Genomic DNA, 22,436 nt, shown 5'->3' with positions numbered 1-22,436 from the left:
ACATTTAACTTGTATGTCCTGCAGATGGTGCACCTTGACCAGCTGGTTGAAGGTCCTGCATAGTTGGACTATTGAGTAAGTGCAAAACTGGTTAGACTGCTGATGGGTGCTCCCTTTGGTACCACATGGTTGTGCTGACTAGGTGCCCAGAGTGAGCAACTAAAAGGTGTGTAAGACAATGGAAGCTCAACTCAGGGTGGTTTGATTCCAACCTGCGGCCCTTTGCTCTATGCTATTCCTCACCCTATCATACAGTTTTCTCGTTTGAAATATTTACATCTATTATTATGAATAAAGAACACAGATAACCTCTGAAGACCCATATGTGGTCATTACATTTCTGCCTCTTAGACCCATGATACTTCATTTTTCCAAAAGTTTGACTGATTAGCCACATTTAGGGACACTGCCACATCATGTTTGGTGAAATCACAACATTGCACCCATTTTAGGAAAAAAAAAACCTGACATATTTAAGTACAATAACACTACTAACAAACAACTCATAGAGAACTCATAACACAAATAATCAAACTTCCCTTACAAATACGAAGTTTGGTTATGATACTTATTGGCTCTTACTTATCCCATATAGCAAGGTGAATTAAAATTACATACCAGACAAAAGCTCGGGTCCCAAGAGGTTAAAAAAGCCTTGACTCAAACTGGTTCTCAAAACCAACCCTCCAGTTCAACATCATAATATGGCATTAGGATTCATTGTATATCATGGTGATATCATAATGAACAACATAGCTGTTTACTTTACAGAGCAATTGTCATGATATTAAAGCTGGAAAATGAAGCCCTTCTTCTTTTTTTTTAATAAGCTTCTCAGTTATCTGACAATTGACTTATCTGAGTGCTGATCAACATCAAACATCCATGATCAACACTTGTTTGCCAGTTTGGCTCCAGTTCTGTAAAATTATGCTCAATACCCTGAGTATAAATATACCATTATTTACTTTTTGAGGTTTAGATTTTTATTCATTTATTTATTTTAACTTTTTGAGCTTGAAAGGTTTTTCAGATCTTTTATTCTCTTTCTAGCACAAACTCTGGTCCCAAACCGGGCAAAATTTATTGATTTCAGGGAGAAAATGTTGGTTTTTATGTGACTGAGCTTTCTTGCATTCTGTTTTCAAGTACCTCTTGGCAGTCCTCATTTCTATGAAAGTGCACAACTTCATATCCTCACAGGGTACCATCTAGACTGTGCCGATGTGTCTAGCTTAAATAAAAAAGACAGAGCCAGACATGAGGTATGTTCATGCATTTCATCAGCATGTCTCTAACACCTGTTGCAACTTTTGCTACAGAAAAAAAGACTGAATAGAGTTAAGAGAGAGGACAGCGTGTGTATGAATGTCATTACTTAGCTGGCACTTCTGCCTATTGTGTCCCTGAAGAGGAGTATTCCTCACAGCAGGAGAGGAGAGGTGGGTGGCGTGTATGATGGCCTGTTTGATGGAAAACAAAATGAATAGAGTGGAGGATGTGGTGAAAAGAGAGAAAGCAGGAGAGATGAGTGCTTATTCAGAAAGAAACCCACGCACACACGTTCACAGAGGAGAAGAAGAAACTGACGTTTTGGTGGGAAGAAAAATCAATTTACAGGACTGTCGAAAAGTGAAGGAGCTTCCCAGAAAATTACATTTTGTCTTTTCATTCTGCAGACAACAGTTCTTTTCTCGAGGAGGATGAAATTACATATTTGGGCAGTTTTGGAAAACAAAACAAAAAATTCAAATATAATTTGGGTTATAACCCTACAGTTAGGGTTGTTGTCATATTTAAATTTGAAAGCACAAGTCCAACAGATCTGTTCATGAGTAAGATGTAAACTTATTTCTTTTTGGAAGGTAAACTTCAGAGTGAGAAAAGAATTCTAATATAATCAACTATGGCAGATAAAGAGAGGAAGAGCAGAAGAAAGCAAAATGGGAGTGTGCATGGGCTAAAACACAGGTTAAGCTGTTTGGGATAATGTTCAGTACAACCCACATGCAGCAGTTACACTGCAGTGATCTGCTTAAACTTGAGAGCTCATCAATAAAAAGGAAAAGTCAGGTTACATTAGATCTGCTTTGTGAGGTTGCAGTTGGCAATCATGCCTTGGCAGGAATCAGATCTTAACCACAGTGGTTCGTAGAGTTCATTAGAAACATGGTTTTTAAGATTAGCTTTTCCAGATTAACCCTACTGCTCCTTTCAGATTTTATCATTTGATAACTTATCTTTTCAGTTAAAAATGGAATTGAATCTGAGAAAACTGCTGACGGAGGACTAACTCTGAAACCATAACAAAAATAACTTCATATGAGGCGCTCTAAGCTCCTGTCAATCTTGGCGTAACAGACTAAAATGCAAAGAGAAGTTATTTGTCTGGGTTCATCGACTAAATCCAAATGAAGACTGACTGAAGTATTTATTTAGAGGATTTTAAGTCAAGCCAGATTTGTGGAACTAATTAAGAACTAAAGTTTGTGTGGAGAATACATTTTGATGTACAGTGAGACTGAAAAACCTAATCTGTGCCACTTGAGATGAGAAAAAAAGGCAGAAAGAATTTTCTTTGAGTTGAAAAATGAATTTAGCACACAAGAAGAGGCTGCTTACAAATATGAATCATCAGCCAGTTTATACACCCAGGAGCTTCATCAGGATGTTCATAGTTATGTGAATGATCTGTTCACAGAAACCTGTTATTGATTATTGTCTCGAGTATTTTGAAGTGTACCTTAAGATTAAGAAACATCTCTGTGACCTCCTGAAGCCATGACCTGCTTTTCATTTTAAAGCCAGGAATCCACAAGTTTTTGCAGTCAAGTGGCTTTTGTGAATTTATCTTGAAACACAAGACAAAAAAAGTACATGCTCTTGTATGAGCCCCATCTACTGTGCAGTCTTTTATGATTCAAGCTGGCAGTTCAATTCGAAAAGTGACAGACTGAAAGTGCAAACCTCTGTAGGATCCTGCAGAACCAGGTATTTTTCTAAATGCAGTCATTCACAGCAGTGTCTAGCACTTCTGTCGGGTCACAGAGACACCAAACTGTGAGAGGAGGAAAAATATTTATAGCACAACTTTGAGCATGATCTGTTTGTGCCATCCCTACGAGGCTTGTTTATCCTGTTAAGTGCAGTGATGCAGGCACTTGCTGGGAAATCTGCCTCAGTTTTGACACCATTTTATCAGGTAGGGAGTGTGGTACTTTTTAACGTGTCTGTCTGACTGTCTCCTACATCCCAGACACTTCAGTTTTACTTAATGTTCAATCTTACAGTTGCAGCAGGAAGGGCGGATAGCCATAAATTTATGCTCTCACACTCAGTCACATGTGCACACACATTCAACCCCAGATCAGGATTTAATGCACTCTGACATCAGTGCTGGCATAAATCATGAATTCAGAGGGCTATTAGCTGGCAGTGTGACCCCATGTCAAAACAGCTGTGTGGTTATGTGCTGGTGAACTGACACAAATGAGACTCAGAGTGCCGTTTAACAAGGCGGCACAATACAAAAACAAACTGTTTGGGTCAGTTCATTATTCGCAAGGTTAAGGAGGTCAGTCCTCCAAACCTCATCAGTGATGCCAGATGAATGTTAAAGACACAGAGTCAAAGAGAGGCTGCCCTGAAAGTGGACAGCAGCTATCCTAATGACTTCTCCAGGGTCCTCCTCTCAAGAAGTCAGCTGTCAGATGGTGTTGAGAGACGGGTGGTGGAGAGTTGCGCCGATATGCTTGAGTAGATCTTGTTTTTGTGAAACACGTCATCGTAGATAGACTGGGCACGGTGAGCGTTGTTTAAAATGTTAAATTAGAATGTCAGTGTTGAATCCTGAGTAGTTCATTCACTGTTCCTTAGTTTGTCATACAACTCTTAAATTCTGAGATTTTAACTGGGATTTCAACAGTTATTCCAATTAATTGGCCTTTAGAAAAAACGGTATTGGTAGTTAATTGCTGAATTCCAGACAACACAGATGGTTTCTCAGTGCACTAGTTTCTGGCATACCAGCCATATAATAGCAATGCACAAGGTAACGCCCCTGTGTTTGGGTATTTAATAGTGTTCATTTCTCAACATGTGAGTAAAGAGTTTTCCGCATAACAAATTAAGTAAGACTAAGTTACTCTGCTGTGGATCACTGCTTGTTCTTACAATAAAAGGCTGCTCCAATCAAGTTTAGCAAGATTTTTTGCTGTTTTGTTTTGTTTTTAAATGGGACTAGATGAGAAGTGTTTAGATAAATTGGACGGAAATGGTGATGGTGCCCAAATTACACCCCAAAGAACACCAATGCCCTACTCATGGGTGTATTTCAGCCTAGTTAACCTTTCCTCAGCAACTTTTAAGTAATGGGATGGAAGGAAAGACCTCGTTAAGGGTCTGCTAGCTCATTATGCTTACCGCACTAAGGTTATACACTTAATCACCCCAGAAAAAGCAAACCACTGCACATCCAGTGCATCAAAACATTGCTGCTGTTTCTGCTCTGTGTTTTTTTTTCTTTCTTTTTTATTAAACAAAAATAATGTCTTCTGAGATCAAGCTGTAGTCATTTGATTCATCTTTGCTCAATCTTTAGGCTTATCAAAATGTAAGGGTACACTATAGGATGACACAGCTGATTTTGGGCCAAATCTAGACTTTAAACAAAATACAGTAAAGGTCAGATTCTCTGATGGTTGCAATGATTATCTTGTCAGATTTATCAATTGCGTGAGATGTGTTAAGAGCAATCTTACATTCCTAATTTACTTGGAAACTGAAAAGCAGTTACACAGATATTTAATTGTAATTATTTCACATGCTCAATACTTATGATCAGATCCTGTTATGTAAGGGGAACCCTGAGGGTGGCTACGCACTCACTTTGTGGATTGCTAAGTGAACTGAAATAAACGCTCTGAAAGGAAGCTGACTGGAGATGGGAGTACAAGAAAGGCAGCCTTGAAGACAAAGAAATACATTTCTTCTTTAATGGATGTTCCAGGTTGCTAAAAGTATCTAGCAATAAAGCACTTAGCTTGGAAACCATACTGTAGCCTGCCATGTTTGTTTACACTCAAATTTTATTTGACAGTTGAAGATTTTCCATTATCTATACATAGTGTAAAATGAATGTGGTTATATATTTTTAAATGTCAGGACCATATCTTTGGTGACTGAATTTTACATTTTGTTGTCACTTACTGACACTGTGAGAGGCTTGAGTTGGACTTGCAACTGCACTGTAAAACTTGGATGTCATTTGGATTTGTCTCTCAACAACTTGAGACTTGGATGTGTGACCAAAGACTTCACGCTTTGCTTGGACATGAATAAGTGACTTGTGCAAAGCAGTGAGTTCATAGAAGGGGAATCAATCAAAATCAAGGCTAGAGAAAGAGTAAATTCCATGGACTGTAAAAAAAAAAAATGGACATCATCTTGCTCAGCTTGCAGTGAGGTTGCCACAAAAACTGCTCCCCCTGGTGACTGGCTGCAGTATAGGTTAAAAAATACGGCTCATTCCAGATGGGCTGTGGTCAAACTTTAAAAATTTAATACACCTCATAGAAAATCTCACGTCCGATTGTCGTGGTGGTTTGAGGATATCATTTGGCTGCCTTGTATTCAAGTCCTCTTTTTTCTGAAAAGTTTCATTTTCATTAGTTATAAGAGGTTAATAACAAGGTTTTACGTCACATTTAACGATGATTGACAGCTGCCGTTCTCGTGAATTTTTTGGGGGGGATTGTCAAATATGTCAGGAGGTAGAGTCAAGACGTGATTAGTCTCTCAAAAGAAAAAAAAGAATTATTTTTGTCACCCAGCTCCACTGAGATTTACCCAGAATCCCTCACAGTCTCTACTGCTCAGACTCTGTCTGCACAAGGGCTACCAATGGCTGCGCCTGTGATGGGGGTATTTTGGCTTCAAACCTGTACAATGTGAAATGGCGGAGCCAAGCTGTCCATTCAATATACAGTCTATGGTAAACCCTGTGCGGTCCCTTGACTTGCTCTGAGGTACTTGTTTCTTGATTCATGCTGAGCACATTTTTGTTTTGCTGAGTAAATTAATAAAACAATTTTTGGTTTCAGTCCTATCCTTCAGCTACCTCTAACACATTTCTGACCCAGACATGTGAATACTGATGGACACTGAAACTGTAAATCATCTGAAATAACGCATTGACAGCAGAATGGGCTCTACTGGCTTCAGAGCAACACTGTGGCTCCCTGCTGGGTCTCAGTGTCAGTTAAATGTCAAATATGGAAATGCTACTGCAGACACTATTCTCTCACTCTCTGATTAGACTGTAATCATGAAGTGCATCAGCTATAATTGTACGTGTCAACTAAATTTTTCTATTATGAACGCAGTCACTCATCCAGCTTAATCAGTGACATTCTCAATGAGGCTTTCTTGAATGTGATGACTGGAAATACTCCAACTGGAGGCTGATGGTGCTGGAAAAGGCACACAGCCTTGGATAAGCCTGACCTTTGCATTGGCGGATGTGAGTAACAAATACACACTAACAGCATCAGAGGTGTGAGTATACTCATACACAGACTGCCAGAAGATGATTTATGGCCTGGGGCTGCTTTTGCAAAAAAAAAAAAAAAAAAAAGGTAGCAAATTTCCCTGAAAGCCATGTATTGGCACAGCATCCAAACACTTGTTTCGTGTAGAGAGAAGGCCAGTGCAATGAGGAATGAAAGATGATAAGAAGGTGCAATATTGGAGTCTCTTTCTCAGTAAGAGGAAGAATGAGGGGACATTTGCAAATATGAAAGCTCATAAAATTGAAAAATAAAAATGACTTTGCACATATTCTTCTGCTCAGTGAATGTTTTCAATGAAATTGCAGTCAGTGTTGACTTTTTAAGCTGCTGGATCACTGTGGGTTATTCTTTGCTTGATGGCATCAAAACAATTTTGGTTTGTTCCTGCAAATTCCTATAGAATTGAGAATTTTATGCCTACAGTGAACTGTTTCTAAAAAGAAGTGTACCGTATATGGAGTATTTGAATATTAAGAGTGAGTATGTCATGTTTTGTATGAGGGATGAAAAGAGGATCGCGCATCTCTGATCCCAACTAGTACAAAAGAAACAGCCGAGGTTATAGCTGACGCTGTTCCTTTTTTTTCTCTCATGTTTGAACACAAGGGACAGAAACAGAGACACTTTTAAAAAAAATACAGGTGTCGAGACAGTTCAGCTGGTGCCAGTAATGCTGAAGAGTAAAAATTTGAAGGCTGCTATCATCTAGGGGTGACAGTGGAGTGTAGAAAGGGTTAGTGTAACATATTTTGTGACGCAGTGCCGCAACTACCAACTTTCATTACATGGTAAACATGTAAGTCACAGACGCAATATTTATTTGGCAGTGCATATCTAGGGTTCATGTAATCCTCTGCAAGCACTAAGTGTTTTAGATGGCACGTGGTATGTCTCACCTGTACAGGTTTAGATGGACAAAAATGCTCTACAGTCCTTTATTTGATCAAGCCTTGTGTGTTATGTCAATTCATCTTGTTCCAAGAAGGCTGATGGTGATATAAGGTGTATTCCACATAATGTACAAAAACAAGGATTTTATAAACTGTACTGGAAATGTGACAAGAAAGAAAACCTTGAAAAGAATAAGAATGGCTGAGTGCAATACTGAAAATAATGGACACTGTGTGCTCATACGGTTTAACATTATGCCCAGCCTGCCTGGTGCAGTGCGGCTCAAGCTTAATGGACAAGAGGAGGAGAGGTGATGTGAAAAAAATGTGAGGAAAGATGGCAAATGAAAAGAAAAATGCCAGAGGCTATGAAGTTTAAAGTACTCTGGAACAAAAAAAGAGACAGGCTGGTAGAGGAGGATGAAAGAGAAGGAAGGTCAAAGAAAGGTACATTGAAAAACTAAGCGGTGACAGAGAGACAAGAGGCCGTGGACTTTGATAGACTATTAGTGCTGAGAGGAGCCTCTTGTAGGAGATGCACCGACTGTATGGGCAATTTGTTGCTGGTGCAGAGTGAGAGGGCTCAATTTACCTGTCAAACACACACATACATTTATGCCCAGATATGTTTTGTCTATGTGTGTCATATCTCACTCCAGGAGTTTTGTTTTACCTTTAAAATTGGCATCTCACCTACAATTATCAGGGGACGCATGAAATGTGAAAAGACTGACTTTAACAGTAAACAAATATTTATCAAACTCAAGTTTCAATGATAAGGTTTGTTGAATTTTAAAAAGTTTATTTTACTTTTGCAAAGAAAATTGGTGTTGTGGAGCTTTGGTAACAAAACATTCTAACAAGGTTTTTGTCCAGGTCCAGTGACTGAAATTATCTGCTGACATGTAATCAGCATCTCTCTGTTTGCTGAAAGCCTCCTTTCCTGCTTGGTTTTCTTTTGCACTCTCATTTAATATTGCTCTTTTTCAAATTATTGCAATCCAAGATGCTGCAAATAGAAGTGAATCTTGTTATCAGCACCATAAAAAACAAACAAACAAACACATTTTTCGGTTTTGTTGTCCTTGATCTAACTTTTCAAATGCATCGAATTCAAAACAAGCACATACAGTATAATCATCATTGTGCAATGAAATTTCCTGGATTTAAAACTTAAGGTACTGATTTGACCATTTTTTTCAGTCTATATAATTTTAATAAGCAAATCATTAAATTATGTTTTAATTGTGATCGCTTTAAATAGCATCCCAGTTTGTTGTTTGTTTGGAATTGGCGTTGTGAAAGCCAGATTTTTTAGGAGTCTGACCAGATTGAAACACATTGTTACACAAATGGTTTTAAAAGTGTTTCCCTCCTCATTTCTCATTAAATCATGGTAAATTTGATACATAATCAAGTGTGATCTGATTTAATGAGCTATCTCATTGTATTGTACTTATACCCTGTACTTATATATGAGAAAATTTATCCTGGTTTATCGGTTATAAGACAAGAACTGCGGTGTAAAAAATAGTATTCTTTTCACAAACCTAAGTTTACAAGGAAAGAATTTCCAATTCTGGGATCAAAAACCCATAAGTTTTAAAACTACATAATTCCTTTGATGTAAAATTATTCTTGCGCCTCTTTCTTTAAAGTATTATCATAGTGATATTGGTATCACATTGCTATCCACATTGATACCAGTCAACCACTCATTTTGCTTTCCCCTTTGCTCTCTCAATAAACTGAGAATGGCTTCTCATTCCATTTCATCATCCATGACTCCATCTCTTACAAAGTTTGCCTCTCTGCTCCATCTTCTCAACAGTGCAGCTGCGATTAAGGCAGCCCCTCATTATCCAAGGAGTCCTACTGAATACACTTACACTCAAAAAGTGATGCTGAGGAGGGACTTAGCAGCACCAACAGGGAGAGAAAAGGGGACAAAAAAAGGTTAAAACAGGCATGGTTAGGAGACTGAATGAATGAATGGAAATATGAGTCCTGGAAATGGAGGCACAAAAAGCAAGTCCACGAAGTAGTGAGGCCTGGAAAACCTGTCAGCCCTTGCGTTTTTATTTTTGAAGCCCTTTATAGTAGTGTTTAAAGAAGTGCTTTATAAATAAAGCTTTAATTACTAAATGATTAATACGCAAAACAAACACTTTTAATCTGAAAGACGGTTTATCCCGTTAAACTTGAAGCTCCTAATGGGCTGTCCTAAACTGGCTCCACTGTTAGCAGATGTTCATTCTCAGAGCAACAGAAATCTCAGGGTTCCTAATTTACATTATCATATTGGTAACTGATGATGACCTGAAAATAAACTGTTCAATTGCCAATTGTGACCACAGTACAGGAGTTGCTTTGAATTATCAGACTCATTTCTGGGCACTGCAGAGCTATCCTTACACCAGGAGCAGCCCTCCAACTCTGACATGTCTCCATAGAAGCATGTCTTTCTCTTCCTGTATGTGCATGAGCATGTGGGTATAGTGTATTCATTCAGAAATCTAATTTAAAGGGACATTTTTCCAAAAAACAAGCAGGATTTCTGAAGCCCTCGGCTGTTTCGATAAGTCGAACTGAGTTTGGGTGATTAAGGTATACTGCATGGTAGTTTCCCAAAATGAAAATTAAACTTTTTACTTCATTAAAAAGTTTGTGTGAAGGTTGCACAGCTGAGCAAGCAATTGCAGTCTGTTGTAAATAATGTAGTGTAATGATCGTGTTTGGTTTGATACATGGCAGGCTGTTGTTAGAGGGCCTTCATTAGTTTTAAACTAAAGACTGATGATGCTCCGTAGCATCACCAAATTGACTTTGCATAATTATACACCTCACTACCCTAATCCCACTTTAACCCCTGGATATTAACAAGATTGCTACTCCCCCTCTGCATACTGCACACCCTGTGCCTGTAGGGGTTTGATAGGTTTGTTGATTAATTTCAGAAATATGCCATTACCTTGTCAGCTAAGTGAAATAATTCATGTACTATCAGAGTTGTTTTTGTGTTGACTTTCTCTAAAAAGTGTGTAAATATTAGAAGATACTTGCTTATTTCCAAAGTCTGAATATCTTCCAACACAGAAAGTAATGTCATGTGACAATGTAAATTTAGGGTAGTGTAGCGTCCCCACAGTCACAACTCATAGATCTGACCACGCTTGTCATGGACCCAGCTTATCACTCAGCCAACTTGCCTTTGTAAAACAAATGAATTAAAAAAGAAAAAAAAAAAGATATACCTAGTGCCACTTTATCAAATGTAATCCAAAGAAAAAAAGTGTTAGTGTTCTTTTAATAACAGAATCCAAAAAGAGTCAGTCAAATGCTGTGGAAAAAGTCAATTTACTCTGTTAGTCAAACTAAAGCTTTACTTTAAAAATACACAAAAACATGTGAGTCTGTCTGGAATCACACTGAGCTGAGTTTGTTGGCCTTTGATGCCTAGATAATGCTGTTTAGGGTAGATATCATCTTTTACATACACATCTCAATCCACCTAAAGTGGCTCAGGCATTCAGAACAATCTCCACAATTCACACCCAGGCTTTGACCCAGAAGTCAAACAGTATAAATGCACAGAAGTATTGAAGAAGTGGCCATCCCCTAACAGAGGAGGAGAAATGGAAGTAAAGAAGACAGAAGAAGAACTTGTACATTGTACCTACAAAATGTAAGGAGCTGTGTTGTCCATGAAATCATTGCATAACATCCAACATTTGTCAACTTGAAGGGGGGGGGGGGGGGGGGGAGGGGGGGGGGGGAATAGAAACAAGCAAATTAATTGCGACCAAGTTCTTGTATACAAGGACAGTGGTCCAATTAAGTAGCTCAACTGACCTATAACTGCAGCTTGAGAGAACTGTGCATGTAAATTCACTGACTATTGACCTAATGCCTACTTACTAATCACTTCTTCTATTTCTAAACTGAATTCAGCAAGAGCTCTTGTAATAAGTGGTGTAATTACAGACAAAGGCAGAAGGCCAAGACATTTGCATTAAGAAATTACCAGACACATCTTGTCTCAGAGCAATGCAGAAAAACTAGCCCATGTTTCCATTGCCTCCAGGCTAGATTACTGAAACTCTCCTTTAACCAGATGTTTCAACAAGTCTGTTAGCCCTTTTCTACGAAACTGGTGCTGGTGTTAGATCCAGACCAGTGCCTGACTTAGCTCTAGTTCTTTGTGTTTCCACAGACAAATAACTAGCTCCAGGAGCTCAAAACTAGTGCTTAGCAAGCACCAACTCTTTACTAGAACAGTCCCAATCACCAACTACGTAGGGGGCCTGGGCCCTGGGGCCTGGGTTGGGGTTACCATGACCAACAATCAGCCATTCTAAAAAAGGAAAGCTGCTGAGCGAGTCGTCTGTTGTTTTGTTGCCGTTTTACTAATTTATAATGAATTATAAGTTAAAGCAGCAATGTCTTGTCTCTTGTAGATCAGGTCTATACCTTATTATTTTATCTTACAGACTGAATGGCCATATGTTATTTATCTTATCTACATGACAGGGTACCACTTTTACCTCATGTTCGTGTGTTTTACGGTGGCGCAATGACGTGGCCCCAACTTGGCTCTTTGCCAAAGGAAAACCAAACTGGTTCTTAGAAAGAACATGATTTGAACCAACTAAGAACAACCACTTGCACCAGCATATGAGGACTATTCAGCTGGCTCACAACTAGTTGCAACTCAGGTACTGACTGGGTCTAAGAGAAGGGAGCACATCCCTGTAGTGTTAGCATCTCTAAAATGGTTGCCTATAAAATACAGAATAAAATTTCTACACTTGTCATCTTAATGTCCCGGTAAAGTTATTAACCATGGATCTTTTTGGGAGTCTGTCAGCTTGTCTAGTTCCTCTGGACTGGCCTGCTGTGGTGCTGCCAGACTCCAGCTGCAGCTTTTAGGAGAGGGTCTTGAGATAATATTTTTTTTAATGATTTGGGGCTGTATATTTTGATTGATTGATTGATTGATTGATTGATTGATTGATTGATTGATTGATTGATTGATTGATTGATTGATTGATTCAAATTATGACAATATGTTCATAGTTTGGACAAAAAAATTGCTTGGGGTTTTCATTTTTAAATACTGCTCCAGTGATGAAAGTTTCTAAGTTTTCAGTGCTTTTTTTATTTTCTCTTCATAACAAATTGAATGAAGTAATTTTAAATGGTTAAAAAATGATTTCTTACAAATGAACAATGAGTTTGCTTGGACCTGTCCGACCAAAAACTCATCTATTTTGCTCACAAGTACAATTTTTAAAGGTCTGCTGTGATAGCTGAGCCTAGTTGATGATTAAACGCTGGACTTTAAACAATAAAGCTGGGTGTTTGGTTAGTGTTTTTGGCCCAAATAAGTCATATTTTCAAACTCAGGGCCACTCAAAAAGCAGCAACATTTGTGATATTCATTAACTTTAGATTGAGATTGTGTCATTGGTATGAAAAAGTGTTTGTATGATCTTACCTGTGTGCATAGAATCATCTAGATTTGATAGCATTTGCTGACAGCTGTCCTGACCAACAGCAATGCAAGTAATGGGAACCTGTAGGAAACAAAACAGATAAAAGAAGCATGATAAACAGGGGAAAATGGATTGCAAAAAGCATGGTGGTAAAGTCAAGAATACAAAGCATTTCACATTCATCACAAAACCAAGAACCTCAGGAAGTTAGACTTTTTACAATCTATGTACCTGGAGTGAACAATGATAAACGTTTCTGCCTTCTTTATAGATGGGAAAGGAGGACGAAGGCAGATTTACAGAGGAAAGATGGATGGTTGAATGTCAGCCGTCCACTGTCTGCTGGGGCAAGGCGGTAGCTGAAAAGCCTCCCAGAAAAATGGGTTTAAAACTACAAGTTGTAAAACTCCCATCAGTCATAGTCCGAAGCTGTGTTTACAAAATCAGTTACTCAAATGTTATTAGTGCTATGAATGATTTGCATGCAATCATCCATTTGGCCATCTACCAGTGACTGATGACAGTATTGACATCAATGCACAGTTTCGGGGGTTGATAAAAGCACCAAGTCTGAGGTATTTTTGCTGCGCTAAATATAATGTCTTTGATGTTAATTCACCAGCAGCAGTAGCAGTTTATGTAGACAAACAAAGCTGAGGAAGTACAAGTTTTAAATTGGGCTTCTTTATTACTGTATGCTGGACAGGCGCCCAGCTGCCCTCAGGTTTCATACCAGCTGGCAAACTTTGGGGCTGAAAAGGAAAACAATCTGTCTTCACTTTCCTCAATTCCACTGGAAATGTTCATTAGCAAATGATAGAGAGCTATGCTTACACTGTGCAGGGTTATGTGGGTATTGCAGAAATTGAGTCCTACTTTGCTCTCTCTGCGGACAAAACTGTTACTGGACTACTCTTTAGAAGATGAGTGAATTTGGGGTCACCCTAATCTTTTCTTCATCATGGCTGACGAGGACAATGACTTACAACAGGATTCTGTTCAAGTTTCTTATCAAATAAAAGTGCTGTGATAGTTTTCTGGATAAAAGGAAATTAATGCTGACATCAGATAGCGAGCAATTCTCCATGCTCGGAAAGCCCAAAACAGCAAAGTCAACGGAGGGTAATCTAAAATCTGAGCCACTGCTGATTTTCATCTTTTCTCCTCCTGTGCTCTTAACTGGAATTTAACATCCTGGGGAAGTCAATCACACATAGCCTGACTTGCAAAAAATTACAAGGAATCTGATTGAGTTTGACTCCCCCTCACTGGGGAAATGTCAAAGCAAGCAGGATGACGGGTTAACAAACCTGTGTCCAATGAAGGAGAGACTTACAAGTCCATGCCACCTAAGTTTACTGCCATGGTCTTGAGGGCTATGCTCCAAATAAAAGAAAAAATAATAAAATAAAAATAAAAATAGTTGGTTCTGTAACTCATGACTCTACATGTAAAATGATGTTCTGTTTAGGGGTGCACCGTTCACACTTTTCTGGCCGATCACTGATTACAATCTTTAGAAAGCCTGACTTGCTGATACAAATTTGGGCTGATACCGATTTTTTTTTATTATTTTCATAACTGACTGCATATACCTTCAATGTTCCAATCTTATTTTATTGAAAATCATTAAACAATACTCGTGAAACAATAAAATCTTTATGTTTTAACTTTAACAACCAATAAAGTGTCCTAAGTTTTAGGTCTCACAGCAAAAAGCAACAATGGCTGGTTGTCAGACCTTACTGGAGGTGTATAAGATCAGTTTCATATGTAGGGATGGGCCGATCACTGATCACAGATCACTGATCTCCCAAAATTAAGGAAATCGGCACAGATCAATCTGCCAGCCGATCGATCTGTGCATGTCTAGTTTTGTTTGGGCAAACTAAACAGAACTAGACATGCACAGATAGAAAAATGCCTCATGCACGAGACGCAGGTCTGTCGGGGGATTCCCGTTAAACCCTGACAAATGGAAAATTTAACCTTACCACCAACTACAGGCAAGCCCTCAAGTCTGGCAAAGTTGCCTCAGGTCTTCTTAACTACTAATCTGAAGGCTTGGTGTGTGCTGTTAACAAGTGTTGTTTCTGATTGGTCCATCCAAACATATTTCCTGCATGTGGATTAGATAGGACAGATATTACAAGTATAAAATCCCCGCTCTCTGCACCACTGCCAATGGATCATCTAGTGTGAGATATGGTGAGATATGGAATATTTAGTTTAGATTTTGATGCCTTGATAGTTGGATTGTTGTCTTGTGGATCGACTGTCAGAAGAATCACTATAAACAAAGCATGTTAAACAGGAGAGTAGGAGTTTATATACACTACTGCTTTGCTTAACTTCATCCGGATTTGTTTGTTCTTGGGATTTGTGGAAAGATAGGGGTGTCACGTCACATATAGGTTTCTTCTATGGACAAAGTAAGGTACAAGTTGTGTTTCAGTGAATTCTGCTAGCTCCATGTTTGGTGTAAAAGACGTATTTCTGCGTGTGTTGACACACAAGCCACTTCATGCAGAGTAAACTGCATTTAGGAACCAGGGACATGACCTCGTGGAGTAAATTATCAAGAAGCAATGGAGAACCATAAACTTAAATATGTAAATAAATAAGATCACACTTTACAGATGATGATCTTTTCTCTTTGTGAATTCCCCATGATTTGGAAAGCTACAGGATCAGGTTGCTTTCTTATCATTGGTCTGTGTAATTGTCCCATTAGGATTCTGTTCCTGTAATCCTAACTGTCGTCACTGGTGGATGCTCCCTTCCACTTTTCACAAAGAAACATGATAAGAAGTTTGGGAGCACCTCATCTCTATTTTCAAACACTCTGCTGGCTCCTAAGTACTCAGTGAACAATCACGATTTGCTGCTGATAGCATCACTCCTGCCTGGATTTATCTTGATTACCATCCGAAAGCTTGTTTTTTCTAATGGGAATTATAATTCATTTTCATCCCCCCACTGAGCAGAGCGGAGGTGAAGCAGAGCAGGTTGGTTGGATACACATGGAGAAAAAGCATAAGTCTTCTGAGATGGAGATGAGGGAGATGGCGACAGAGAAAGAACCAGAGACTCAAAAAGGAGACATGGGCAAACAGAAAGCATTTGAGATGGGTGGCAGAGATTAGAAGAGAACAATCATAGAGGCAGGCTGAGCGAGGAGCTTCTTTAAATTGTGTTTTGCTGATTTGTCATGTTTCCTCCATTTTGCTTTCTCCCCTAGCTGTGAGGGATGATGTGTTTTGCTGCACGACTCTCCCTTCAAACTCTTCACATAAAGCCTCTTTTGATCATATCTGACAGAACAGCTTTCTCTTCAGGGATAACTCTGCCATCATCTCTTTCTCTGTCTCTCATGTGCACCCCAATGTCTCTTGCTCATCTTTTGCTCATTAAGTATTTTCTTGCTTGGCATTTATCGTTTTTCTCCTTATTTTTCTGTTTCTTGACAATTTGCTGCCTGTCAACTCATCACCAAGCCATCTATTTCTTTTTTTTTCTTTTTTTGCTTACAGCTTTCCTGTCATGTGGCTTTCTTTTTTCCCTCTCTTTCTAACTCCTTTAAATTCAAACTGACTTGATTCTCTTTACTTTATTCAAGTGAATAATTGATGGGATGCTGAAGCACAGCTCTGAATGAAAAGAGGAAATGATGAACTGGTTTATTTCAAGTGAAATTCAGAACTGCATAACTGAGCTTTTACCTGGATCTTTTTTATGTTGTTGTTGTTGTTTTTAAGTAACTGAGTTGGTAACTTTACCAACATATCAGGACAACATTTGTGTTGTCCTGCAACAGGGGATGCCATTAATAGAACAAACCTATTCTACAATGTTAAGCCAAATTACTGCTCTGATCTTGCTGACAAATTGCGCTGGTGGAACAAAGGCATAGTCAGTAGTACCTTGTGTGATGGAACTGCAGATGTAACATTCCCACTGTCCACATATTCAATAAACAGATTAAACATCAAGGATACCTCAAATTAGTACAGTCTACAACACAACAGAATTTTGATTTGATCTTTTTTGAAAATCACTTAAAACCTTCATTGTTGGAATTTTGGATAATAGAAAACATTTATAACAGGATTTTGGAGACTCGGACACGAGTTGTGCAGAGATAATACACAGCTAGTTTGAGGGATTTTAGGGATTTACAAAATATTCAAAATTAAAACTAAAACATGTACCTTTGTGTATTTATTTATATATATATATATATATATATATATATATATATATATATATATATATATATATATATATATATATATATATATATATATATATATATATATATATATATATAATAAAGGGGCTGTGAGGAATTAATTAAAAGAGTTAAACTACTGTAAAAACTGATACTTTGCTCGTTGTCACGTTGGCCCACAGATATGTCGTAGCACCAGCTGCTAGTAGTGCTGGCCAGACTCCAGGCCAGAAGGTAGTGAGGCAGTCCAACTAAACAGATCCCTCATTGCGTCTTAAAGCAGAACTGACCTTATTTTACACCATCTTGCGCTTGTATTTACTCATGCATCTTCTTTAAATCTTACTATTAACCTTTTAGTTACCAGTGGTGGCCTTTTACATAAACTTAATCAACAGCAACACAGAAACCTAGATTACTGCCGGTTACTGAGCTCTGCTCAGTTTTGTGTTGTAAGATTAACACAAAGGGAAGGCATTGAGATATCTCAGACTTTGAGTGCACCCCCACTTGTTACTGGTTCACATTGACTAAAAACATTGGAAAGCCATTCTCAGAGCAGGTCAAAGGTCAATAACAACCACAAGGTTTCACCAGGGTGAGAAATAGACACGTAACTTAACAACACTGACCAATGGTGCTAAAACCCAGACCAGTGCATCAACAGCAACACTGGCCTGGATGTACCAGAAGAATTGTTGAGAAGACAGTTTGTGCACCATTAGTGTATAGAGAATCCATATCTCTGAGACCACTGCTACTCTTAAATAATGATTATTCATTTCATCTGACCTATAACACTGTGAAGAACCATACTCATTTAGAATGGTCAATGGGACAGTGTGGAAAGAACAAGGACAAATGTTTCATTTGAAACTGAGATAAGTCAAGATTAAATGAAGGTCTATTTAAGTTCCATGATTGTATGTGATTTATTTGAATCCACCGCTCTGAATCCTTAGCCATTCTCAGTATACAACTATGACAAGTGCACTATCAATGCACTATAAATAACCTACAAGAACCTAAGGCAATATCCAGACTCTTATGAAGCACTGGAGGTTTGAGCTGCAGAGATTTGTGAGTTCATTTATCGGTAATGTGGCCAAACATAAATCACTGCTTGCATGCTAATGATCCTTATACCAACACTCAACCATGTCACATATGCACAATGAAACTCAGTGCATTGACTGCAAGACTCAAGATTCCTATGTCATCCAACACAGCTGTGAAAAACAATGACTAATAGGCTGACACATAGCAGCACTAAAAAAATTAGTTGGTATACATTAAAATAACTAACAAGATAAATCAATGACTGACTTAGCTTCAGCAAAACATCATTGTCAACCCACTCAGCAGCATTGCATGTTCAGAGCAACTGTCTCTGCCATTGAATATGTTTGGAGTAAGGTCAAAGAGGAGGTAGACTGGTAAGGTGGGTTTTTTGGGGTTAGGAAAATCAAATGGCCCAATACTTTCATTAAAGATGTAAGATTTTTTGCATGAATTATTGATTTCATTTACAACATATAGTTTCTAAAATTAACCAAGGATTTTTAGCATTAAACTTGGACAACAGCCCATTACAGGATCTAAATGTGTTCAAAAGAAGAGAGGCCCAAGAGAATGCCTTAAAACACACCCGACCATGATTAAGAGATCAATAAGAGTACCCAAATATAGATAATGTCTTTGAATGATGACCAAGTGTCAGTATCTAGGACTAAGGACAGGTGTGAAGGTTGTATCTTTTGTTCACAGAGGACAAAAAAAAACTGATGGCCGAGTAATGACACTGCCTGGTGCCATTACACCCACTTTTTCTCCTCTCAGAATCAAAATTGCTTCATAGGTTTCATATCATTCAGCTTTTCTAGTTGATGGACTGACTTGCTGAGGGGCAAAGCTTTTCCCACCCCGGCATACCAGTCAAAGTCTAACATCTTCATTCTGCCACCCCAAAATTTGCACCCTGGTGGTCTGAAAAGGACAGCAGCAATATGTGCTCCTTTGTAAGAACAGATGTCTTTGGCTCTGTGGGTGAATTGGCCCTCAGTGCGAGGAAAAAATGTCTGCCATTTCCCGATGTTAAGTCAATAAAAACCGCAAGCTGGCATCTGCAGGATGCAAACCGACTCTTTGACCTGCCACCATCTGTCGCTGCCTGGATCTGAGCAACACCGAACACCTAGGTACCATAAAAGCTCTAATTTTGCTCTGATTAGCAAAGCCTTCGAAATAAAATCCTGAGTAACAGTGACCCAAAGAAGTCACAAGAGTGTCTTGGGGGTTAAAAGAGAACACAGGTTGAATAGTGGGGAGTACTTGGTTTAGTTAGTAAGAAAGAAACACCACGACCTGGTTGGAGCGCAGCAGATAAATCCTGATGAAGACCATGGGATATGATCAAACAGCTGCTAATGTAAATGAATGTTCTTTCTGCCTATTTTTAAAGGTAAAGAAAAATCTCTGAAGCTCATTGATGTGATATTTTTCATTAAGATATAAAATAATCGCAACTGGTCAGATACAGTTAGGTCATGGTGTTTGTATGTGGGTAAAAAAAGGAAAAGATGTTCCATGCCAGATTCCGTGCTAGTTCAACGTATAGCATGACCCTTATCCCAGATGAACTAACATCCTAACATGTCTGTTGCTCGCTCTTTGTTATCCCGTGTGGTTATTGATGTTATTCAATAAACCTTTATATGAACCCATAAAATGATCCTACTGTGGTCGCCTTTCAATCCAGTGTTCTTACTTTAATATGATGAACAACATTACAGTAAAACCAACACAAATAGGGGTTAACTTGAAGTTTTTGACAGTTTGAATATCCAATCATCCAATCAACAAAAAGAGGTTTAGAAAATATGTCTTTGGTGAAGGGGGGGGGGGGGGGGGGGGGGCATGGACTACATATAATGCAATGATGTAGTCTTTGTAGTCCTTGAATTTCCAATGGGTTTAATAAAGTATCTATCTATCTATCTATCTATCTATCTATCTATCTATCTATCTATCTATCTATCTATCTATCTATCTATCTAACTAACTATCTATCTATCTATCTATCTATCTATCTATCTATCTATCTATCTATCTATCTATCTATGTAGCCTCAGAGACGTCATTATATATGTAGACTTATCCTGGTTCTTGGTTTCCTTAAAACAGAGACAAGGAAGTGGAGCTAAAGCTGGATTTAAGCCTTCTGGATAACAATTACAAAACACACAACTGTCAGTTAACTGGACTGGGGCCCCAGTTAAATGAATCCATTGATAGCTTCTAGCCTTTATACTGTGATCTTTTGCAAGAGGCCTTGCTTGCGCAGTTCAACAATCCTGCCACTTTCAAAGACAGGAATTCCTTTCACCTTTGCCATTCGGAGGTTGTTAGGGTGTGAATTCCTAATGAAATACAGATTTTTGCAAAGATTTTCTAATATCTATGACTATGGTTTTACTCTTATGACCAGCTATTTAAGTTTGAATCAATGAATTAACTGCTTTCTTTCTTTGGTCTGTTACAATTTCTTCTTTCTTCATTTTGGAGCTCAACTTAGAGCCTGTTTATGATCCACCAGTGCAAAATGGAAATTTGTTTCATTTTTCCCTGAGCCTCAAGACTTTGTTCAGAAGTGTATAAAAGAAACGTAAAATGGACATTAAGTGTTTTGTCTTGTTCATAATTACAGGCTGTAAATGTCGCCTTTTCTCTGACCTTATAGGGATTTTTTGGCTTTTGCAGCCAGCCTCCAGTCAAATATGAAACTGCAGCTTTTAGCACTGAGGTATTGGCTTCACTTTTCATGCTGCAACGATACAGACATCAGGACTTTGGTTTTAAGCAATTGGAGTGAAACTTTATTTAGGACCCGAGTCAGTGATTTTAAGGCCCACTATTTTAATAAGACTGGTAAGAATAGATATCTTGTTCAGCAGTAAAGCTTGTGCGAGGTTATATAACAGTAAAGATGGCTTGATCTGACTTGAGTTTGGAGATGTCCAAAGACTGTGGCTATTTGAAAAAGTTAGACAATGTTTGATTCTCTAGAGTGTAAAATGTAAGGTTCTGGAAAAATTGCATATTTTCCTGCTGTCTCGGACCATGACTGCTTTTTAACTGCTCACAAACTGGTAACACATCATATTGATTTTTAATGAATTGCGATGAATAGCCCTTGGGTTCATTTTCAGTGGCCTCTGGGTCTCTTTAAATCAAGCAGCTTTTAACAGGACTTAAAAAACGTGAGCCACAAATATAATTACCAAAGACAGCTCTAGTTTCACATAACACAGATGGTTCAGGAGTTTTACAGGGGGAAAAAAAGTATTTTTAATAAAACTTTTCAAATAAGAATCCACCAGTCTGTTGAATGTTTAGGTTAAGGTATGTGTTAGAGGATAGTTCAGATCATCCCACACTTTGTAGGCAGACAACCCAGCCCTAATAAAGCCCCAGTGTAGACTGAAGATGAGTAATTTGGCCTTTAAGCATTGACTGAACTTGTGATTGACAGAGGGTCAGTGTGATGGTGGTAAATAAAAGCAAGATACAAGGGCCAGTTTTTACAGACGTCCATGAGCATTTTAGATGTAATGGGAACCAGTGACCCCATGAAACCATCACTGATGTGCAGATCAATACCCATCAAGGCAATTGAAAGCAGTGTAATGTGCCTCAATGGGTTTGCTCTACCCACATGACCCTGTTCTATATGTTGGCTGTCCTTTTTTTTTTTTTTTAACCAGCTCCTGAGTCTTTTCATCTCTGCTGCTAAACTGAGGTGTTTTTCAGTGATTTTGCCTCACTCAGTTTCCCCTTTCTCCTCCTTTTTTCCTCTTAATATTACCAAATGTCTTATTTGTCTTTTCATAACCTACATTTGCCCTCCTTCCACCTGGCCTTCCACTAACCTCTTTTTCTTCTATGACTTCATATCACTGATCTCCTGGTAACCTTCTTTCATATCTATCCGCCCCACCCTCTTCTTCCTCCATCCATTACTCAGTCGTGACTGAGCTTCCTCTCTGCGAGCTCTCCCTTGACCCCCCCCCCACACTCCTTCTGTACATAACATGACTGGCACGACTCGCTGTCCAGAGGGAGCTGGCTGGGAGACCTCATGCCATATGCTACTAAAGGAGAGGAAATACGGAGTGTAAGGTGGGGAAATTAGGGTTGTCATGCAGGGATATCACAATATGAGAACAGGGACTGCAGCCAAGTGTAAGGAGAT

At 38.6% G+C, this 22,436-nt stretch overlaps 1 protein-coding gene across 1 annotated transcript in view; it reads right to left on the bottom strand.

Moving 5' to 3' along the window:
* LOC141786862 (protein phosphatase 1 regulatory subunit 29-like) overlaps nucleotides 1-22,436 on the bottom strand; it is a 265,322-nt gene that overhangs the window by 109,802 nt on the left and 133,084 nt on the right. The window contains exon 3 of the mRNA XM_074665295.1: nucleotides 12,957-13,035. The gene's annotated coding sequence lies outside the window, so the exon portion shown is untranslated. The remainder of the gene's footprint in view (nucleotides 1-12,956; nucleotides 13,036-22,436) is intronic.

This window comes from Halichoeres trimaculatus, unplaced genomic scaffold, assembly GCF_033239565.1.
Source record: "Halichoeres trimaculatus isolate MK-OKI-2021-1 unplaced genomic scaffold, fHalTri1.1 fHalTri1_scaffold_2, whole genome shotgun sequence".
NCBI lineage: Eukaryota > Metazoa > Chordata > Actinopteri > Labriformes > Labridae > Halichoeres > Halichoeres trimaculatus.
The sequence above is the reverse complement of the archived record's forward strand: the minus strand, read 5'-3'. Positions and strand labels throughout refer to the sequence as shown.